The sequence below is a fragment of the Corvus cornix genome, chromosome 11 (genome assembly GCF_000738735.6).
Source record: "Corvus cornix cornix isolate S_Up_H32 chromosome 11, ASM73873v5, whole genome shotgun sequence".
NCBI lineage: Eukaryota > Metazoa > Chordata > Aves > Passeriformes > Corvidae > Corvus > Corvus cornix.
In genome coordinates, this window is record NC_046341.1 from 14940708 (window position 1) to 14961052 (window position 20345).

A 20345-nucleotide genomic window follows, 5' to 3' on the forward strand; every position below is an offset into this window, starting at 1 on the left:
CTACTGGATTTTATTCTAGACAATTGACTTGAAAAGAATTACAGTGACTTGATTCTAGAATAATTCCGTCAGCTTTGGAAAAGATACGTGCATTTTTTAATGCTGTAAATAAGGATGTAGTTTGACCAATTCACTCCACTGATCCCCACTAATATCAGGAAATACTTGCCAGAGTAAAGGAGGAGCACAGGACCGGACAATTAGTGATACAAATGGTTTCAATCAAATGGTTAAATAGCTCAGCAAAGACGTGGTTCATTTTGTAATAGTATTTGGAATCCAAATAAAACCATCTGAGGGATGTGCTGTTTGTTGTGATGTTAATGCACAAAACAGAAAACTCTCAACATGTCTTGAATTTCAGGGGGGTGTTATGAAGATATTAAGTGCTTAAAAAAAAAAAAAAAGAAAAAATTTCAAGCCCACAAACTTAAAATACGCATGCAGAAACTCATACTCAATTCTAATTAACAAAGCTTACCTTTCTCTTGACCATAGAGGTCATCATGTAAACTATTTAAATTGATAGTAATATTATGCAGCATGAAATTAATTTTACATTGTATACAGTTTTTATTGTGACTTTATCTTGTTTCAAAAGTGCTTACTTTCTGATTTTGTGGATATTACTGACTGGATTACTTTTATTTTGGTTTTTACACAACAGTTATATTAGAAATTTGCTGTTTTATTCTTACCTTCTTAGTAAAAATCCTTTTATCACACAATGGGTAATTTATATCCATTACCAGCCCTTTCAATCCTTTTCAGTGGTGCTGTCAGTGCCTTTGGCACAGTAATGATTAATGTGATCTAATAATAGTGTGCCATTATATTACCTTAGTAAAACATGTACCAACATCCTATTCAGATCTACCAAATTCATAGCTTCCTATAATATTTTTGTTGAAAGACAGGATTACTATTTTTCAAAGCAGAATTTTTTTTTTTTTGCCTTTAACATATTTAATGAAATTCACAATTCTTTGCCATGGTAATCTTTGTGCATGCATTTGGGCTTGATGGGTGAATTTTATATCATTCTGCATTATTATGATTTGTTAGGCAAATTGTTTGACACGTAAAGGAAGATACGCATTACATTGTTTTGCTTTGTTAAGGGTGCATTTTAAGCATTCAGTACCTCCTTATTATTCTGCTGTATTTGTCATAGGGGGTATATTTAGATTGTAGTATGCAAGAATAAGTATTTGGGCTGAAATGTGTCTTTTTCTACATTCTAACCCAGATACTGCCACATTCTGCAGAAGGCAAGCTCTCTGCTCCTCTGCCCAGCAGAACCAGTTTTGGTTACAGTTGCTTTGCTGTGGTGCTTGCTCTTTGGCACTCCCTTGCTTTTTTTTTGCCAGTAGAAACGTGCAGAATGGTGCCCAACTGTGTGCTGGAAACTGGGATCATGCAGTGCTATGCCTGTGGTTTTCAACCCAAGGTAAATACACCCGACAGCCAAAGCCACACGCATCTGCCCCGTGCTTGAGATGCAACCAGATACAGCATTGCTTGACCCCAAACTCCAGCTGTCAGGTACTGCCAAGTTCACCCAAGAGGCAGAGAAACTGTCCAGAGGACACATTTTTGGTGACAAAAAATGCTGGTGCTTGTAGAAATGTTGGAGTGGTGTGTGTGTGACTGACTGCCTTCCAGTGTTTCCAGTTAGGCACTGGTCGATGCAGTGGAGGGGTTTGGTGCTGCTTTTGCACTGAGCACTGATTCCCTCAGTCCCCTGCAACAGGAGGGGCTGTAGCCACTGCACGCTTTCAAGTCTTGGGTTCATCTGTTTGATAATGCTCCTAATCAGCATGGCTGAAGAGTTGGGATAATACTGCATCCTTGCAAAGCATCTTAAATCTTCATCACCCCAAGATGTCATTACTGCAGTCAGGGAGTCACATACTTAACACTGTCGCAGCAAAATCGAAATGAAACAGCATGTCCACATTTTAACTCTACTTTGTGATGTTTGTTAAATACATACTCTTACTGTTTCATCATAGCACAATAAATAATGAATGAGAAAAATATTTTAATCTTGTCAATACTGGAAATGTCTAAAAACAAGCAAAGTGTGTGTATGCATTTATGTGGATTCCTTATTTGATTTAGGCTAAGCGATACAGCTGTAACATGATTTGAAATATGCAATCAATGTAAACGAAGAAAAATATTTTGAATGCAGTATATAAACTGTGTGGTTCTTTAGACATATTTTTAGGAAAAGAAAGAAAGATTATGATTGTCATACCATGTAACAATAATACTGCCACTGGAAATATATGCAGCAGCTTTATTTTCTGCCACAGTAAAGACAATCTTAAGTCTTGGTCATTTAAATCAGAGACATTCTCATCTCTTCCACATAGCTGATTCTTCATGACATAACAAGAAATGAGGGGGAAAATAAAGCCTGAAATCTTGGTTTAGCGTTGTATTCAAAAGGCTTAGAGAAAGTTCCAAAAGATGCTTCCCTGTTTTCAGTAATAAATAGTTATGTACAAAATAGAAAAGCCTTTTACTCTCCAAAATCAGTTTACTAATGGAGATATAATTATTTAAAGCTCTAACTGAGCTGTACTAGTCTTGAATGAGAGATGCCTTAGGTTGGACTGTGTATTGTGCAGATTGCATTATATGTTACTGCTTTATTGCTCCTGCATCCTGCAGTTCTACCAGTCAGGACCAAGCTCAAATGAAAAATGGTGGCTTCCTTTTTTTGGGATAAGATCAGAAAGGTCAGTGAAATGTTTCTCCCTCATTTCTTCACATGCAACTCAAAATAGATGTAGTAGACTGCAGAATAGACTTCTCCATAGTCTAAATCATTTTCAGGGTCGGGTTGATTGTTTATGATATTGTTCCTTTCAGTGAGAGATTCTTGTACCGAGTGTGCGAGGCACCGGCCGCCTCAGGGTAGTTTTGTCTCTTTCGTTGGTAAAGTAGGGTTGGAAGTCAGTGAATTGGCCAGCCAAGGATTATTTCATCTGCCCATCTGTCCGTCTTTATTCTGATGGGACAGAGGCTCTGATGTGTCATCTCTGGGAGCAGGACTGGTGAGAGGAGGACCCCGATGCAGCTGCACAAGCTGTTAAAGAGCACCATTACAGTTCACTGCCCTTGTTTAAGCTCCTACCTCTGTTGCTGCACTGTGATCCTTAACACACTTGGGTAGGTTAGGAAGTGGTTTCTTTTGTGTGACTCTGAAAGAAAGGCCTCCCAGTAAGCAGAGGAAGAAGAATAAAATAAAATAAAAGAATCTTGGCCTAGTCTTAAAAGATAGAAAGCCACAAGAGGAAAAGTATTTTTGGCTTTTAAGGCTAATTTTATCTCTTGTGAGGCCACCAAGTCAATGAGTAGAAGTGGCAACTGGCAGTTCTTGGGTTATATTGCTAGCCACTGGATTACTGTGTGACTTCAGTAATGAAACATAAATGTTCTCTCTGTTCCCCAGTGGGCATAATACCATTTACCTGTCACAAAAATGCTTTGTAATTTAATTAACACTTGGAGTGCTCTTTGAGATCCTTAGATAAAAGCAGGCAAAATGAGTCAATTGTTACAGAAATCCCAATTTATCCCCATTTAAAAAAAATACACTTTGTCTTGACTTTTTCAAACCTCAGATAATGTTTGATAGGAGTTTTGGGCTTTGTTCTTACTGGTCCTTGGAGTCACTTATTCTTAGTAATTTGCATAGGCATGGTGTAGGTATTACTTTTTTGTTCAACAGAGTATTTTGGTGGATCATAAATTACCAGTCCCTGTGCTGGGAATCTGGTTCTGAGAGAAGCATACATTTTCAGAGGAGACTTTGAGTTGTGCATTATTCTTCAGTATATACCTTTCATTATTTGGGGGGAAAAATTTCTTAATTTTTAGTTGTGCACTGGATATAATAGCTTGTTTTATGTTTCATGAAGTTTTGCTGGTATGTTACTGATAAATTACATGAGCTGTAGTTACAATGCTACACTCTTCCACAGCCATGTTTAATTACCACATCCTATCCTGGACAGATCACTGACCATTGACCAAACCAATTCCTGTGTATAGACAATTGCTGTCTAGATGTACACCCTGATCTGCCTTTGACTGAAATATCAAATTGTATACTTGTGCTTTGTAAGCCAGATGAGATGTTAAGTTGATTTTTGCATCTGCTCTGATGTCAAGTAAAGAAGTTTATTTTTAAGGCAAGCAGAAACACGTGCAGCAGGTGAGCTGCAGCTTCAACCATCCATGCTTTTCATCTTGTATTGATAATAGCCAGATCCTTCTCTCAAGTACTAAAGCCCATCTCTTTGCTCCTGGGTACCCAATTCATTCTCACACTTTTTCCTCTGCAGCTTCGTGCATTCATGTGGGCTTTGCTACCTACCACTCACTTTTCTTTTCAGAGACTGTGGAAACAGCACACACATACCTGGATACAGCTGGGCTCAAAGTAAGGTTCTTGGCAAAAAGTCTGTGCTCATACATTTTCTCCCTTTTAATCTACTTTCTGCCACTGTCTTACTTTAACTGCTCAAAAGGAGTTTAAACACTCTCCTAGATAAGAAGATAATCTCAACAAGCATCTTACCACTAGCAAAAATGTGGCACACCTGTTTGTAGGCAGGCTTGATGAAATATCTCGAAGTTACACTAAGCAAGTCTGCCATTCCCTTCTGGTATTAAAAGTGTCATTATCTTGAAGTTCTAAGTTGTGCTGTTTGTGTAACAGCACATAATAAAACCTAGAAGGAATTTATATCTCTTGTATTCTTTCCTTCATCTTCTCCAGCAGTTGTTTCAGAAGAACCCTTTTGCTTTTGCTTTGATAATTTAAATAGACAGTCTGATGCAGTTGTGACAAACTGAGGGCTGACTCTCAGCTCTCATGGAAATCTGGCAAAGCCAGAGTAGCTCAAGTAATCTGCCACTGCTTTTCAAATATTTTAGAGTAATACAAGCTCCATTTATCAGAAATTGTTAATATTTTTTCTGACTCTACATCTGACTACCCTTCTGTATAAATTTTACTTTTATTTCACTTTTTAAAGCATATTCTACCACAAAAGAATTGGAGGAAAGGTAAAGAGGGAGATGTTGGTGAAATCATACCTCTGCCCAGCTGTAGTGACAGGTAGCAGTGCTGGGAGGAGGTGCAAATGTGCAGTAGCAGACACCTGTGCACATGTACAGGACTTTCCAGGAGCAGCTTGCTTTAAGAGCAGGTGAAAGTGTGCAACTGCAACAGAAAGCAGAAGCTTTACTCCCTTTCTCCCTCATGCCCTTTCCCTGGAATATTACATTTTTACTGCAAGTGCATCTGGATAAAAATAGAGCACATCTTAACGCTCTTAATAGAGATCCCAAGTGTTGCTTTGAATGGACATTGTCCTGTGAGCCCAACATTGGAGGAAAATTCTTGTGTTCCTTTTCTTTCCTGTGGGTAACTGCACATTGCATAGCTGACCAAATATGTCCAGACTATGGAAAAAGAGAAAATGGCAAGATGACTATTTCCCCAAAACAGTAAACACACATTGCAGCCTGGCTTCTTATTTGAAAATGCAAGATTTTACTTTTTGAATAACTACTGTATTTTAACAATAGGCATCAAGTGGTTGCTATGTGATACACAACAGTGTTTTTCATGAACTTTTGGCTGCTGAATAAGCCCAGCAAATATGGGTTCTTACCCTTTTAGTTTTCTGGGTCAATTCATTTTGCACAAAGGAGAGAATAATTTGAGTTGTAGGCAGAGAATGTTTTCTTCACATGGTAGGGAAGATGAAAGCTATTTTTATTTGATTTCTTTTTAAATTAAAAATTATAATTCTTTATAGAGTTACAAATAATTATCTTACTACTAAAGGCATCCTGTAAGCTTGTTAGAGTCTTTCTCTGTAAAATAATTGCTGATTGTCACTGCAAACTAAAAGTGAGGGAGAATGAGGGGAAACATATAAATATATATGTAATGTGTCTGTGTGGAAGTTATTTTGTTTTTTCAAAATGCTATTTGATTACTTCAAAAGTAAAGACTTAGGCAAGTGCTCTTTGTTTGTTAGGTGGTGCTGGCTGGTTATAGACCATATAGAGTTGTTTTCTGAACTGCTGTTGTCTAAATGCTCAGCCCTTTCCTGCTTATGGGTCAGAGAGGACAGTGTCTATCAGATTTAGTTGGCTTCCTGATGGGGCACCACATTGAGGGTGCTTTTATGTTCTTATCTTCTGTTCTTCTGTTGTTGGAATCCCATGGAGCAGGATTTCTGCAAAGTGTGGATCTAAAATCTGCGTGAGAGCAGGGGCTGGCACTCAGTAATAGGAGGGGAGGGGGCAGGTGAGGTGGCAGAGGAGCAGGCAGATGTCAACAGCTACTGGGAACACACAGAGGAACAGCATTAATGGCACCTTATGTGGAGGGAGAGGGAAGACTACAGAGACAGGGAATAAAGGGATAGGGAAGGAAGGGCAAGTTATGCAAGGGAAGGGAGAGAAATGATTTCTAGCTGTGCAAAGGTATATGAGAACATGTACCTGTCTCTAGCTTCTCAGTGCTAGAATACTCATTTAATTGTAATTAGCTCTGGAATAAGTACACTCACAGGGGCCTACACAGAAAGGCTTCGACAGGGAAAGAAGGGCTTGGTTTGGAGAAGAGTGAAAGTTGAAAGAGTGCTGTTGAGGACAGATCCATTGTCTTGAAAGACAAAGAGGATGGGTGGAAGGCTTATCATGCTCTTCTGTGAGGTGCTTCTAAGCCATGAGCTATCCTGTCCTGTATCAGATGTGGATGGGCCTTTGTTTAGTCTTGGGCAAATTTGAGGAGCACAGGGTCTGTGTGGCAGATTCACTGAGACTCTGGAGGGCAGCTGGCTGAACCATGGATGTACTGCTGGCCATGGCTGGTGCTGTTCTGGATTTGGTTACTTCAAGAAAAATACAGTTATGATTACTCTTCCTTTTGCTGTCTGTGTATGACAGCATCCATCAGTGCTCATCCATCCACTCAAGTGTCACAATGAGACATGTTTGAAAATGACAAAGATGTACAAATTTCATCTGAGCATTGTGGCTGTTCATTCTCTAAGGCTCTTAGCCCCTCACCAAACAACAGCACTAGAGCAAGCTGCCAAAACAGAGCATGCTGCCAAAGCACAGCTCTAGAGCAGGCTCCAGAAAGGCTTCATTCCAAGCCATCTCTCCTCTAATCTGGACATAACTTCAATCAATTCTCACAGTGGCTGTAGCTCTCCATTTGTGTAATTTACATAATTCCATTAGGTTGAATAAATTTACACAAATTTTTACCTTCTTCTGCTGAGGAGGTTGGTAGTTGTTATTGCTTTGGGATTTTTTGAGGGTAGTCAACCTCTTTCTGCATACAGTTATGGTGGCAGATATCAGCCAGAAAAGCACCTGTGTTTCACCTTAAAGATTTCCTTACAGAGAAGAATGAAGGAAGTTGCAATATATCCCCCATTACTGCATCCTGACAATATTCAGAAAATTCTCATCTTCCCTCTGCATTTTCCCAGTTACCCTTCTCTTAAGAGTACCTATTGCCTCTTTTTGGTTAGGTTCATTCTAAAACCAATTTTGAGGGAAATACCTTTTTTCTTTGGTTTCAGACACAGCAACACCCCTGCCCCACAGCTGATAATAGGGATTGCTTACTCAAATAGAAAGAAAAATTCTTTTATGGATGACATTTTTATTTTATTTTATTAGATGTTCCATGTAAAACATTTATCATTGGAATAATTTTCCCTCTCAAAGTCATATCAGACACAAAGCTGTCTTCGGGGCTATTCCTTCTAGTTCACTGGACAGCTGTTCTGCCTGAAAAGAAAGAAAAGATCATATATCAATCAAAGACTTCAGGAGAATCCTTATGTTCTTTATCTAATAGGAAAATCCTAACTGCGAGTTCTTGATCTTCTGACTTCTACTTTTTCAGTCTGAAGAACTGCATTGATATATTTTGCAAGACTTATCTGTTGGGTTTATTTTTTTTTAATGTATCTTTTGTGTGTCGTTTTGATGCTTGGAGGGTGTTACAAACTCATCTTCACTGGTGACAGCCACATCATAAGCAAACAGTTTTCTTATCCCTATGACTCAATTCATCCTCTTCTGAATGTCACTATGGGCAGAAATTAGTGCTACTTAGCAGAAACAAGATTCTCATCTCTGCTCTGCTGGTGCTGAACTACTGATTTCCAGTTGAAAAAGACTAAAGGGCTGAAAGATGTGCCCAAGCTGCTGCCTTCTAAACTGATACAGATGTCTGTATTTACTCATCATTCTGCAGTTCTGTAGCCCCATTGCAGTGAAATAAGTAACAGGGAATAATTTTTTTTAAGATTTTTTTTTTTTGCTAGTTATACATGTACCATAGTCTGCTATGCTAATTCAATGAAAATTCAAAGTACGTTAGAGTTCCTGGTCTTTAGAAAAATATTCAGAATACTTTCTACAGTTTACTAAACAATGTGTATATACAATAGCAGAACTGAGGTAAGTGTGCGTCCTTTCATCTGCAAGTGTGGGGTGAGAAGACACAGAAGAAAACTTGGTTGCTTTCTTTCAGTCTAGCAGTGATTACCTTCCAGAGTGGAAATCACATCCTCTAGGTGGGGATTCCTGGCTGTGTCATGTTCTGAGCTGAGTGTCAGAGCATGTTTGCACTGCACAGGTACACTGGAACCAGGCTGAAGGCTGACTTGGAGACACAGGAGCCCAAGGGAACTATTAACCAAACTTGGACATTTTTGCACAAGGGAAAAAGAAAGGCAAACTAAACTCCAAGATGATTTTCGTGTGCACCTGTTGGTGCCCTTCAAAGCAGTCTTGTTACATGTTCATCCTATGTTAGCATTCGATGGTATCTTCAGAGCCCAGACAATGCCACGTGGGGCTCAGCAATATTATAAAGATTTGCAGTGTTTTGACGTGTTTTGCTGAAAGAGACCCTCTGTTCTCGAAGCCAGCAGACCTTGACTTCAGTAAGGCTTTGCAAGGGCTGTCTGGCCTGGATTCCTTTATGTAGGATTGCAAGCAAAATTAAGGCATGACGCAGCTAATTATGCAGTGGAAAAAGAGGTATGAGAAAGGAAAGATGTGCCAGCATAATTGCAGTAAATTCTTGTATTTACATATACTTAAAGCCGTCCTGATCCAAAATTTCCCCAAGCAAATGAATTTATTGATTCTAAGCAGATCTTGGATCATATCGCTTGCCACATTGGATCAGAATATTGGGCCATCAAGTGCCATTGATTATGACCAGGAGCAGAAGATTTAGAGGAAGAGGCAAGAAACCTGTGATCAGTCATTGTAGAATAACTCTCCTTAAGGATGTTGTAATTATAAGCAGGACGCATGGCCAGTGTGCAAACTGTGATAGCTCCAAACAAAGGGAAAACAATGGGGATGATTTAATTCTCTTTTGCTTTGAAATAAAAAAAGATCAGTTTTATTTAATCAATAGACTCTAGGGTTTGATGTATGGATGAAAACTTACAATCAGTGGAATAATATTTCTGGTTAAGCACTTCTCATCAGGAACTTGTTTGACCTGTGAGCTGCTTCATTTTTTAAACTTAGATGTCTCTATTATGGAACTTCTAAAGATTGTTGCAGTGCCAGCATGGGGAGCGTGTGTGTGTGTGCTTTAATACGGATACATCTTGTAGGAGAGGAGATGAACCTTTTTCTTTGTACACAGACACATACATGATTTATCAAACATATTGTATTATTCTGTCTTTACAGTAAAACGTACAGTGGATGTGAATTACTCTATCTGTGAAGGATTAGAAACTCTGATGTTCTGTCTTGTATTCAAGAAGAGGATTACTCTGCAGATAACATGCAGATAATTTACTTTTAGTGAGGCATTGCAGTTTAAGGACCGAAAAATCAACTTTCTTGAGGCAAAAGGAAGAGGAATTGGTATGGAAAAACATAGGGTACTTGACCACTCATGGAGATTTCAAGAGAACATCAGAAATATGTCATTATATATTTATTGAACAGTTGTTATTTCCATCTTCCTAAAATGGTCTTTTGATTTAAAAAGAATTAAAAATATGTTGTAAAGGCCGAGTACCTTGAAATTCACCAATTTTATTGCGTGCATTGGCATGATTGGCAGCATTACATGCCAACAGCTCATTTAAATATGAAACATCTGTACATTATTATTTAGGGATTTTTCATCTGTTGATTTTAGAAATGAGGATTTTATGAGTCCTTGCATGCATAATTGTGTGTTACTTATATACAGACGCAGTCAGTAATGAAAGAATTGGCCAAAAACGTACTGTATATGGTTTTGTGATTAAGATAGGAAATGCAGTGTATGAAGAAATACAATATGCACTGCATTTGATTTTAGGTGTGGCAGCAGCAATTATGATATCATAACAGTGGAAGTAATATGACAGTTCAAAAGCACAGTGAGGAGGTTATGCTTTCTTATACACAGCAATGTAAATTCTTAAAATAACAATGTAATTTTTACATTTTTCACTGGTTATCAAGATAATCCAATTTAGGACAATTTATTCTCAACAGGTATGGTAAAAATAGATATATCATTCTGGAGCGTGGTATAATACATTAATTTTTATGAGTGAGTTATGAAGATGTACAACTCAGGACCTAGGATAAACATCATATTCCTTAATTAATCCATTACATTATGGCACATATGTGTCACTTTTATTACCCTAAAATGAAAAATGTTGGGGAAAGAAAAAAAGCCTGTTTTTTTCTCTGTATCAGAAAACCTTTCTTCTAAAATCATAAAAATGTAAAATCTAATGCAGCAAACACTATTAATGAGTTAAACATCTAAATTCCTTGAAGACTTGTAAGATAAAGAGCCATTATCTTCTGGTAATCATTCAAATACATTCTTAGCTCAAACATATTGAAGCTTCCGCATGCAGTTTCTATATGTTTAAATGAATCCAGACCACTTACATTCCAGCTAGAGAATGCAGGTGAGGTTGTGATTGAGCAACAGTGGAGGAAAATAGTGGAAAATGAAGAAAAAAAAAATCATCTATCCCTTTAATATCCCAAAATGCAGTGATGTAGATTCTTATAATTTTGGAACCCACCCATACAAATCTAAAATGAAACTTTCTGTCTTACAGGTCTCATTCTGCCAAGATTCTCCCTTCTGCCCCAGCATAGATCTCTAGTAATCTGGTGTATTTGTTTAATGGGCAGGAAACTTGTAACTTCTAGAGGAAGAGTGGCAAAATGTCCCCTTTGCTTGAGTGCTCTGGCCTCAGCTTAGGAAGTTGTTCCCTTTGGCTCTGAGTGTGGGTGGGGATCACATTTTAACCACAGAGTTTTATTTACAGATTGGGATGAATACTAGGCTTGTAATGATAAATATTTTGTATTTGCAGCAAAGGGTCTACAAGAGTGTTCATCACCTGTTGATTAAAGAATTAAATCTCACCACACTCCAGCCAGGTAAGTTCTATCAGCCCTGCAGCTCCGAGTATCTGTGCTTTGGGAAGGCGGGTGACTTTCTAAACAGTGGTCACTGGCAGAGCTGTCCAGGGCATGTTTTAGAACAGATGCCAGATCTTCCTCAGTTCCTGGTCAGAGACTTTCTCAACAGAATTTATCTATTTGGTTATCTAATATGGGAGCTGTTTTTCCAAAATGTGGTATTTTAATTGTATTTAAGTGCTCGAGCTGGATGCTGAAACAATCACTTGCATTTTGTCTACTGCACTGCATTGGAACTTCCTAATATCAAACCCATAAGATTATGAATGTGCTTTGTAAGCCCAAGAGCAAATGATCTTTTACATATCTATGTGAATACATTTTCATGTGATTTTACAATGCTAGGTTATCTGTCACTATTTGTAATTTCTAAAATGTGACACTAATAGAATTTAGTATTTGTCGTTTTGCATTAAAATAAGACTAGACGTAAGACAACACAAACCAAAACACTATTAACGAAAAGACCAAATTAGAGATTATTGTGTACTGAAGACACGAAATTTAATATAAATTAGCACAATACAAAGAAATATGTTTTTCTACTATCTCAGCATTAGAAGAATAGCTCTGCTTTTCTCCATATGTCTGTGTCACCAGGTTGTTATTTCTTTTGTTTAGTCATATAATAGAATGTGTTGAGACATATTATACTCAACTTGTGTAACAGCCTACAAATACTGATTGCAGTTTGAGCTTGTTATGGAAAAGTATTGCCCTGTGGATTGAGAAAATGACCAACAACGGACTATAATCTATGAAGCTGAGAGTAAAATTGCCAACTAGAGGTCATTTTTCAAACCAAGGGGCAATAGTTTTCTACTATAAACTGAATATTACAGTCAGTATATGTTTTATTAAACCATTTCAGAAACTTGGGAGCAGTTTCATTTAAACTTCTTGCTTGATGTGACTCAGAGAACAGGCCCAGGGCAGCCCACAAAAGAGGCCTAGTGCAGTCTCTATAATAAATATTCTGTATACTCAGTAATTATGAAGGCTTTAAGGCCTTTATGGTGAATGGCCATATCCTGCCACCATTCTGAATCCTTAGCAGCAATTGAAGTCATTAGGATTTGTGTATAAAAATTAGTGAAGGCTGCTGTTTCTCATTGTAACGCTGTGACAAACTAGAGCCAAACTATATAGAAAAGCCAATTATAGCTATTGCAGCCTAAAAGATTAAAAGGAAAATGCCTTTCCCTCCTCTGTATCCTCTTACTGTTTTTCTTCCCTACTGAAGTATGGAGATGATGGCACTCAAACAGGGGTGATTGCTTAGTGCCTTAGTCAGTTAGAGGATTTCCAGTCTGGAATAACAGAAATGACAGCATGCATGGACAAAGTGAAGCCTTTAACCTCCTCCTAGAACGCATCTTGGTTATCCATAGAGGGTTCTGTCATCCTGCGCCTGGCAACAGAGGTTTTTTCTGCAGCCATTGCTTGGAGTGACTGTTAAATGTTAATATTTTTTCAATACAAAGCCTTCAGTGGCCTTCAGGTTTTAGGAAGAGTGATGGAGAGTTCTAGCTTCTCTGTAAAAGTGGGGTGCAAAGAAATATCAGGGCCACTGTGGCTTGGGCAGAAGAAAGCCAAACAAAATATTTCACTTTTTGCTTGAGAATCTCTGATGAAAATAATTTTGTTTAGAGCTCCTTGTGGGACTTCTTCTTAGCTTCTTTTGCAAACTTTGACATCAATTTGTCTATCTTGCAGGATTTCTGATTTTCTATTTTAGAGCAAATCTGAGAGTCTGATCCTGGTTTTGTGGCATAACCATACCACAGAACAATACTACTACCTTGTTCACAGTACACATACTTAAATTCCTGCATGCCTAAGTTGGAAATTCACATGTCACAATCATGCATATAATTGTGTATTCCCATAACCATAACTGGAGATTTCTGTCTATATTTGCCAGATTATTGCATAGTTATGTGGGCATGTACATTAGTTACATTACCATGGGCAAATTAGGAGCAAAATATGTTTTTCTACTTGGACTTTTTAAAAACCAGACCTTACATCCATACGTGTGTATATATTATACAGACACAGACATAATTTTCAAATGGTCATAATTTTAAAGGTCTACATAAAACTTCACCTCAGCAAGGGTGATGGATTAGAGTAATAAAAAATGGAGCAGCAAAAGTCCTGTTATACATCTAGTCCATCTTCTTGACATGACAGGATTGTTCCCTGCAGGGTACTTGCTGATACTTTGTCCCGAGCAGGTTTAAATGTCCCTTCACTGTTTAAAAGCAGTGAAGTTCCCACTAAAGTTTGACAGATATAATTCAAAGGATATTTTTCTGACCCTCTATCTTAAATTGAACAGTTTACCATATTATGTTGGTCATAACTTCAGGGACCTGTCCTGTGTCTATCTCCTTGGTGCTTCCAGGCTTCTAAATATTTGTAGAAAATCTCTGTAAATTACTTTGGAATTGACCATGCCTTTTTCTCTCATCCTCCACCTAATACTGTCACTGGGCAGATTGTGAGGGTTTTTAAGACTGGGCCAAATAAAGATAATGCTATTAATTTAGTGCTGCATGTATTGCCTAATATATACACACTATATATATGATTATGTGTCTGGTCTGTGTTCATTTCTAGGAGGATGTTGTTTAGAGGACTGTCTGATTGTATTGGGCCTCTGCAAACATATAATTAATCTCATTTTTAGCAATGCTTAGCTCCAAGCTGACGGTGTAGAAATATAGGGTTATTAGTTTCTAGAACATTTTTATTATGCACTTTCTATTTTGATTGACAACTATTAGTATTTTAAGATGACAGAACTAAAACTTATGCTGCCAGATAGCATCAAATGTAATGTATACTAAGTAAACAGAAGCATGTGAGCAAGATAATATTTACTGTATAGTTACACAGCAATGTGTAAGAGACTAGAGAGAGAATTATTCTTCAAGAAGGATATTTGATATTTTACGCTCTTTAGAAATACAAACATAAGACTGAACTTTGTACCCTGTTTCCTCAGGGTAGCATGCAGATTTTATCATCTATCCTGGATGGGCTGTTCTTGAAATCTTCCATTCCTCCCCTTCCTTTATCTCTAATTGTCTGTGTAGGAATGAGGGTGAGAAGATCCTTCGGAGATGAATTTTATAGCTCTTCTGCTTTACTATTTGATGGTTTGTCTTGTAGCTCCAGCTGGAATTTGTGTTGAACCCTTCATATCCAAACCTCTTCCTGGAGTGCTTGACTGTCCAAGTCAAGTCTGGTGGGGTGAGAGGCACAGTCAGAAGTGTTGTGCAATAGGAGATTCATGAGGAGAAGGATCGTAGCTACCATGTCCAAGTCAGGTTGCAATTTCTCATTTGGAGGAAAAAAAAAAAAAAGAAAAAAAAAAAAAAAAAAAAAAAGCCAAGTAAATAATCATTTTGTCTTCAGAACAAAAAGAATAGTTACTATGAAGCATATGCAAATTTCCCTGTATTTCTAGTGAGTATTTAATATAAAGCAATTAGAGGCAGGGCAAGAATTACATAGCTTTTGAAAGCCAAGGAATAAGGAGTCTCCAGTTTTCATGACACAATTCACCCATCTAAGATTACTTATGGAATTCAAGTTAAGAGGAAGAAGCTGGAATGTTCAGAAGATTGTTCTTAGGTCTGTGTGCCTCGACTGCCGTGCTGGAGCCAGGCCTGGCTTTAGAAAGGGATGGCAGAGGTGTGCATCTCCTGAAAACACATATAAACAATCCAAACAAAGTGAATGAAGATGTGAGTTCTTGTGCTGTGTTAATAAGTAAATTGATAAAACTAGCATTAACCAAAAAGGAGGAAGACTTTGGGCTTTCTTTTTTTGTGAAATAATTTCAGCTTGCATCCTTCAGAGCAAAAAGTACTCAACTCAGTGTCACAGGAAGTTTGTCAGGAACAGAATATATTAGGCAGAAGTACCTGGTTTATCTTGTATAGTGAAGGGAATAAAGATGTGTTAACCTTGTGTTCTACCCGTACTAATTTTTCCTAATTTAGATCTAACTTGACTATTTCAGTGGAGTACCATGCATACCTATCTTTAGTAGAAGAAACTCTACGAAGCGACTCTTAAATTATTCTCAATTCAGATTTTTTATGAATGATGAAGAGCAACCACTTGTGTCCTTTGCCCACCACCAAAACAAATAGCTGTAAAATTACAAGATAATGTCATTAAGCAGTTGGTTTTGACAAAAAAAGATTAGCTGGAGAAGAGAAGGGAAGTCAGTGGGGTTGATATATTTCACCTTTTTTTACTGTCTTAGGTAAATGACTTTTTCTAGTCATTGAGACAGTAAGTATCCATGTGTGGGGTGTTTCAGTTTTTCCCTGAATGTGCCTTTACATACAGTGCCTGACTCCTACCGGGGCTGTTGGGCAGCACTTTTAAAAGTTGCAGTTTCTTGCTGCAACTAAAATGTTGTTAAACACAAAATTATATACATATATATGAAATACTTGATCACACAGCATTTATTATGAACTGTTTGGTGAAGTTCTGCATTCATTCCTTAAATATAGCACCACATGTTTTCTTGTTGTAAAATTCTCTTTTGGATTACAACCTCCTCTTTCCTCTTAAGTGTACGTGGTTGACTGCTGCAGCATTCATCCACTGTGCCTTCTGTATTTCCTTCAGCTCTTCCATTCCTTGCAAGAGGTTTTCCTATTGACTTGTGCTTGGCATCAGGTTGATGCTATTAGCAAAAATACCAGTCTTAAAATGTTTATTCTGAATCTTGATTGGAGAGGGAATTGCAGGTGCTTGTGGAAGTACAATTTGTGAATAGCAGTTCTTGTCGATCAAGGCAATGTGTCATCGTGCCTGATGTACTTGTGAATTGTTATCAATCCTGTTACCAATTTATGTCTAATCCCTTCTTGTCCATCTGTGATGCTTACGGTTCATCTCTTCTGGGTATTAATATTCACGTTTCAGAATGATACATCTAATGACCGACCTCGCTTTGGGGGAACAGTGCCACGTTGTGATGGAATAAAGTGTCATGATGTCTTAGGTAAATAAGACAATTGGTGTGGGAAGAGGAAAAAAAACTTCATCTGGCAGGAAAGAAATAATAGGAGAAGCTGTGGTGAGTGATTCCTATTGAAATGAGGGTACTACCTAGCAGAGCATAAATGAAGAAATGTGCCATCACATGTGTAATTAGAGTAAGGATGGTTATATGGAGGTTGGGATCATGTAAAGTGCCTTTCAGGTAACAGTTTTGGATTTTGCAGCCATGGTTCCCGTAAACTTCTCTACTGTAGTCCAGCCCAGTGCAAATTGTAATGCTTTGTTCCGAGATTTGGGAAGAATTGCGTCAGGGATGTTACTCATGAGGATCTTAACTGCTGCCTTAGATCACCAGGGTCAGGATTTCAATGCCAGTACTGTTCCCATCTGAGCATCTCCTTTGTCTCCTGTAATGTAAATCCTATCCTCAAATGCTTGTGCAGGGTTGGCACTGGTATTCAATGGGAGCAAAGGCATCAGAGATCAGATGGAAAATATGAATATACTGCATCTGTGTATTGTATGTGGCAGCCAGGCAAAGTGGTGGAGCGACACTTAAATATAAACAGGATATTTATTATACAGTCAAGTGGGGAAAAAGTGGATGTTTCTATTTATCAGTTGGGGGTTTTTTTTGTCTTGGGTGTTTCTATCTTTGACTGATACAAGTATTTTGGAATCTAAACATATCTCTGCAATACTGTTGTGTCTTTGTTCTGGATTTCTTTCATCTTAACTTATCAACACAGTATATGAGCCATTTTATCCTACAGTGTGATCATCATCCTAGTGTGTATTTGCTCATTAATGTCAGGTTAAGATCTAAAGAAATACGAAAGTAGGAGTGAAATTTCTTTCTTTTTTTTTTTTTGTTTTGTTTTGTTTGTACTAATCTTTTTATACTAATAATAATGGAAAAAGGAAAAATGTTCTGTGGCTTTAGGTAAAGAAAATGTATACACATTTTCCACAAGTGCTCTACTGCTTCCAGACTTCGATTGGCTTAAATATTAGAACTCAAACATGACCTTAAAACAAAAACTGTGATCAAGTCTCTCTTTGGAGTAGGGAATAATTGGTTTGGTATTTAGAAAGAATTGAAATACCCTAATAAAATATGCCTTAGAAACAAATGTATATGAAATGCACATTCTAATGTTTATATTTTTTCACTGAATAGGTTTTTTTTTTTCACCCATGTCCTTTGCATAAGTTCATGAACAGTTGGTAAGGTATGTTTTTTATGTACCACAGTAAAGAAATTTTGAAAAGAGAAAGGACCAATGAGCTAATAATTTTTTAAAACTGCTGTTGGTTGCTAATGGGACATGTATTTGTTACACAAGCCCTCTTCTTTCTTTGCTTTTCCTTTTTTTTTGCCCACAAAGTTACCCTAAAACTATTTTTAGACAGCTTTTGCATTTCTAAAAAAATACAGAAAATACTAAAACGAATTTCTGATTTTCATTTAAAAACTGAATTTTTTCTCGAAGGGTGCAGATAGAAGAAGGGGAGAGGGATGCAGGAGTGGGCCAGGGAGACCACAATTTATATGTTGGGGTCTGGGGGTCTTATCTAACACAAGGTGTTGAAAATTCTCACAGTTGGAGCCTGCTCCACTCCACTAGCTAAGCAGGAGCAGAATTGTTCTAATCTTGGTCTTATGTGGCAAAAAAATGTCCCAGCAGCACGGGCTGAGTGGTTTGCAGAGCGTGAGGCTGGCAGTTGGGGGAACCCACAGTAGGTTCCCATGGAGAGTGATGGGGCACTGATCCTCTTGCTGAGAACAAGGGTCAGAGCAGGTTTCCCAGTCGAGCAAAACCCTGAAGCACAAGAACTTGAAGTGAGAGAGTCCTTTTGGAGAGCTCAGGCTCAGGCTGAAGGCATTAGATGGACCAGGCTCCTTTAGAGCTACTCTTCACTCTCCACCCTTTACCTGAACCATCCAGCCCTTGACACTGCTTGTTATTCGTCAAAATTGTTCTTCCCTTTTGTGGGGACACGTCACCACCCACAGGCTCATAAAAAAGAGTATTTAAGAATATGTTTTGTCCTGAAAACTTTTTAATTTGATTGGCGTGATTTCCAGCATATGATATATTTTCTGAAGTTTTCAGGGGAATGTATGCAAATGTTTTGATGGAGTTGAAATGCCTGGTTTACATCTGATGATTTTGGATCACTAGGCTATATTGTAGAAGAGCATATAAAACATAAATGACAGAATTTAAGGACAGTGTTTTGACTTTCCTAAGGTAAACATTTTCATATTGCAGTGTCAGTTTTGGCCTGTTTTGGGTTGGAACCAAATTGTCTGCTAAAAGTTTCATTTTTAACAGATTTACCTATGATAATGAGTTTAGCAGCTCTGGCTCTTTCAGCTCTTCCTGAGAATCACCATGTCTGCCTCTACTTGTTGCTTTATTATTTTCCAGAGCTGTCAGTTTTCAGTCCTCTTCAGACTCCCTCTGCAGTAGCAGGAGGCACAGAGGTCTTTTTTTTGCATTCAGAGTATGAGACACAAAGAAGCCCACAGTCTAGTGACTGAGCTAGGTTTATTGCAGTAAGTTGGCATTGTAGGGCACATTCTTCCCAACATCTTGAAGCTTTTAGCAAGTCTTTTCTCTTATTTGAAAACTGACACAGTTTGGCTTCTGTTTATGAAGGAGTCACAGCCCTGCAACACTGATTTGCGTTTTCCTAACCCTGTTCTTGTGTGCTTTCAATAATGTGGCAATCCCGTGTGAAACATTGCAGCTTTATTTACTACATCAACTTCAGCAGTAGGCAGTGCTTGAATTTGAGTAAAACTTGTGTCAGAAAAACTCCAGAAAAGTAAAAGAAAAGGAGATTGAAGGCAATTTTTAAAATCTATTTCTGTACTCTCCTGCTTATGTGTACATTTATTTTTATAATAATATTATTTATTATAATAATACAGTGAGTTAAGAGTTGCTGGATTTCTCAGCTTTATGGATCAAAGGTCTTCTTTATTGACAGGCATTGTCAGTGCATTTTCCCAGATCAGCTGAATACTTTATTTCAAGAGACTGACCTTCCAGCCTTGGCACTAATGCTAAAAATACGAATTTATTTACTAATTAAGGTAGTATTAACTTTTTAATGACAGTTTGTGTCTGGTTTTTTTATGCATGTTAGTATATGGGACCAACTTTTTGCACGAACTCTCCATGCTCTGTATGTAATATGTCTCAGTCAAAATAAAACTTCTATTTCTTCCCCTTTGAGAACTTTTTCTTTTATAAAAATATTGTTGGCATCTGCTTAATTTAGAATTAAAATCATCTTAATTGAAATATTTCAAATAGTTTTTCTGAGCAGTTCAGATCTTCACATAGTCTCCCAGGTTTCTGTGGTGTGCAGCAAGCCCTCTTTGTTCCAGTGGGGCCCTCTGGGCAGTAAGAGTGGTGTGGGAAATGTACTCTGAGAGCGTCTGAAATAGCCAAGTGGGACTGTGCTCCTGCTTCCTCACTTGCAGTCAGCCCTGGGACCAGGAGAAATCAGAGTAGCAGTTGCAGAGTGGGTGCTGACACCCTGTCCAGCCTCACCCTCAGCATTGTGTGCGCTCCCAGAGAAGATCCCTGATGGCCTTTGGTACCAGCTGACCTCCTGTGCTTGTGGCCTTGGGTGGGGGCCTTGAGGATCACCTGGTGTATCTTAAATTTTGGGCAGCTAGGCAATAAAATTGGGGCCAGCCCCAAGGCTTTGGGGCTATATAGACCTGGAACCCTGTGCATGTGGCAAAC

General features: G+C 38.1%; 1 protein-coding gene across 8 annotated transcripts in view; it reads left to right on the forward strand.

Moving 5' to 3' along the window:
* ZNF536 (zinc finger protein 536) overlaps window positions 1–20345 on the forward strand; it is a 344627-nt gene that overhangs the window by 56073 nt on the left and 268209 nt on the right. For 7 of the 8 annotated variants that reach the window (XM_039558356.1, XM_039558359.1, XM_039558354.1 and 4 more), the window contains exon 3: window positions 11433–11499. The exons of the other annotated variant lie outside the window; for it this stretch is intronic. The gene's annotated coding sequence lies outside the window, so the exon portion shown is untranslated. The remainder of the gene's footprint in view (window positions 1–11432; window positions 11500–20345) is intronic. 8 annotated transcript variants of the gene reach the window in all.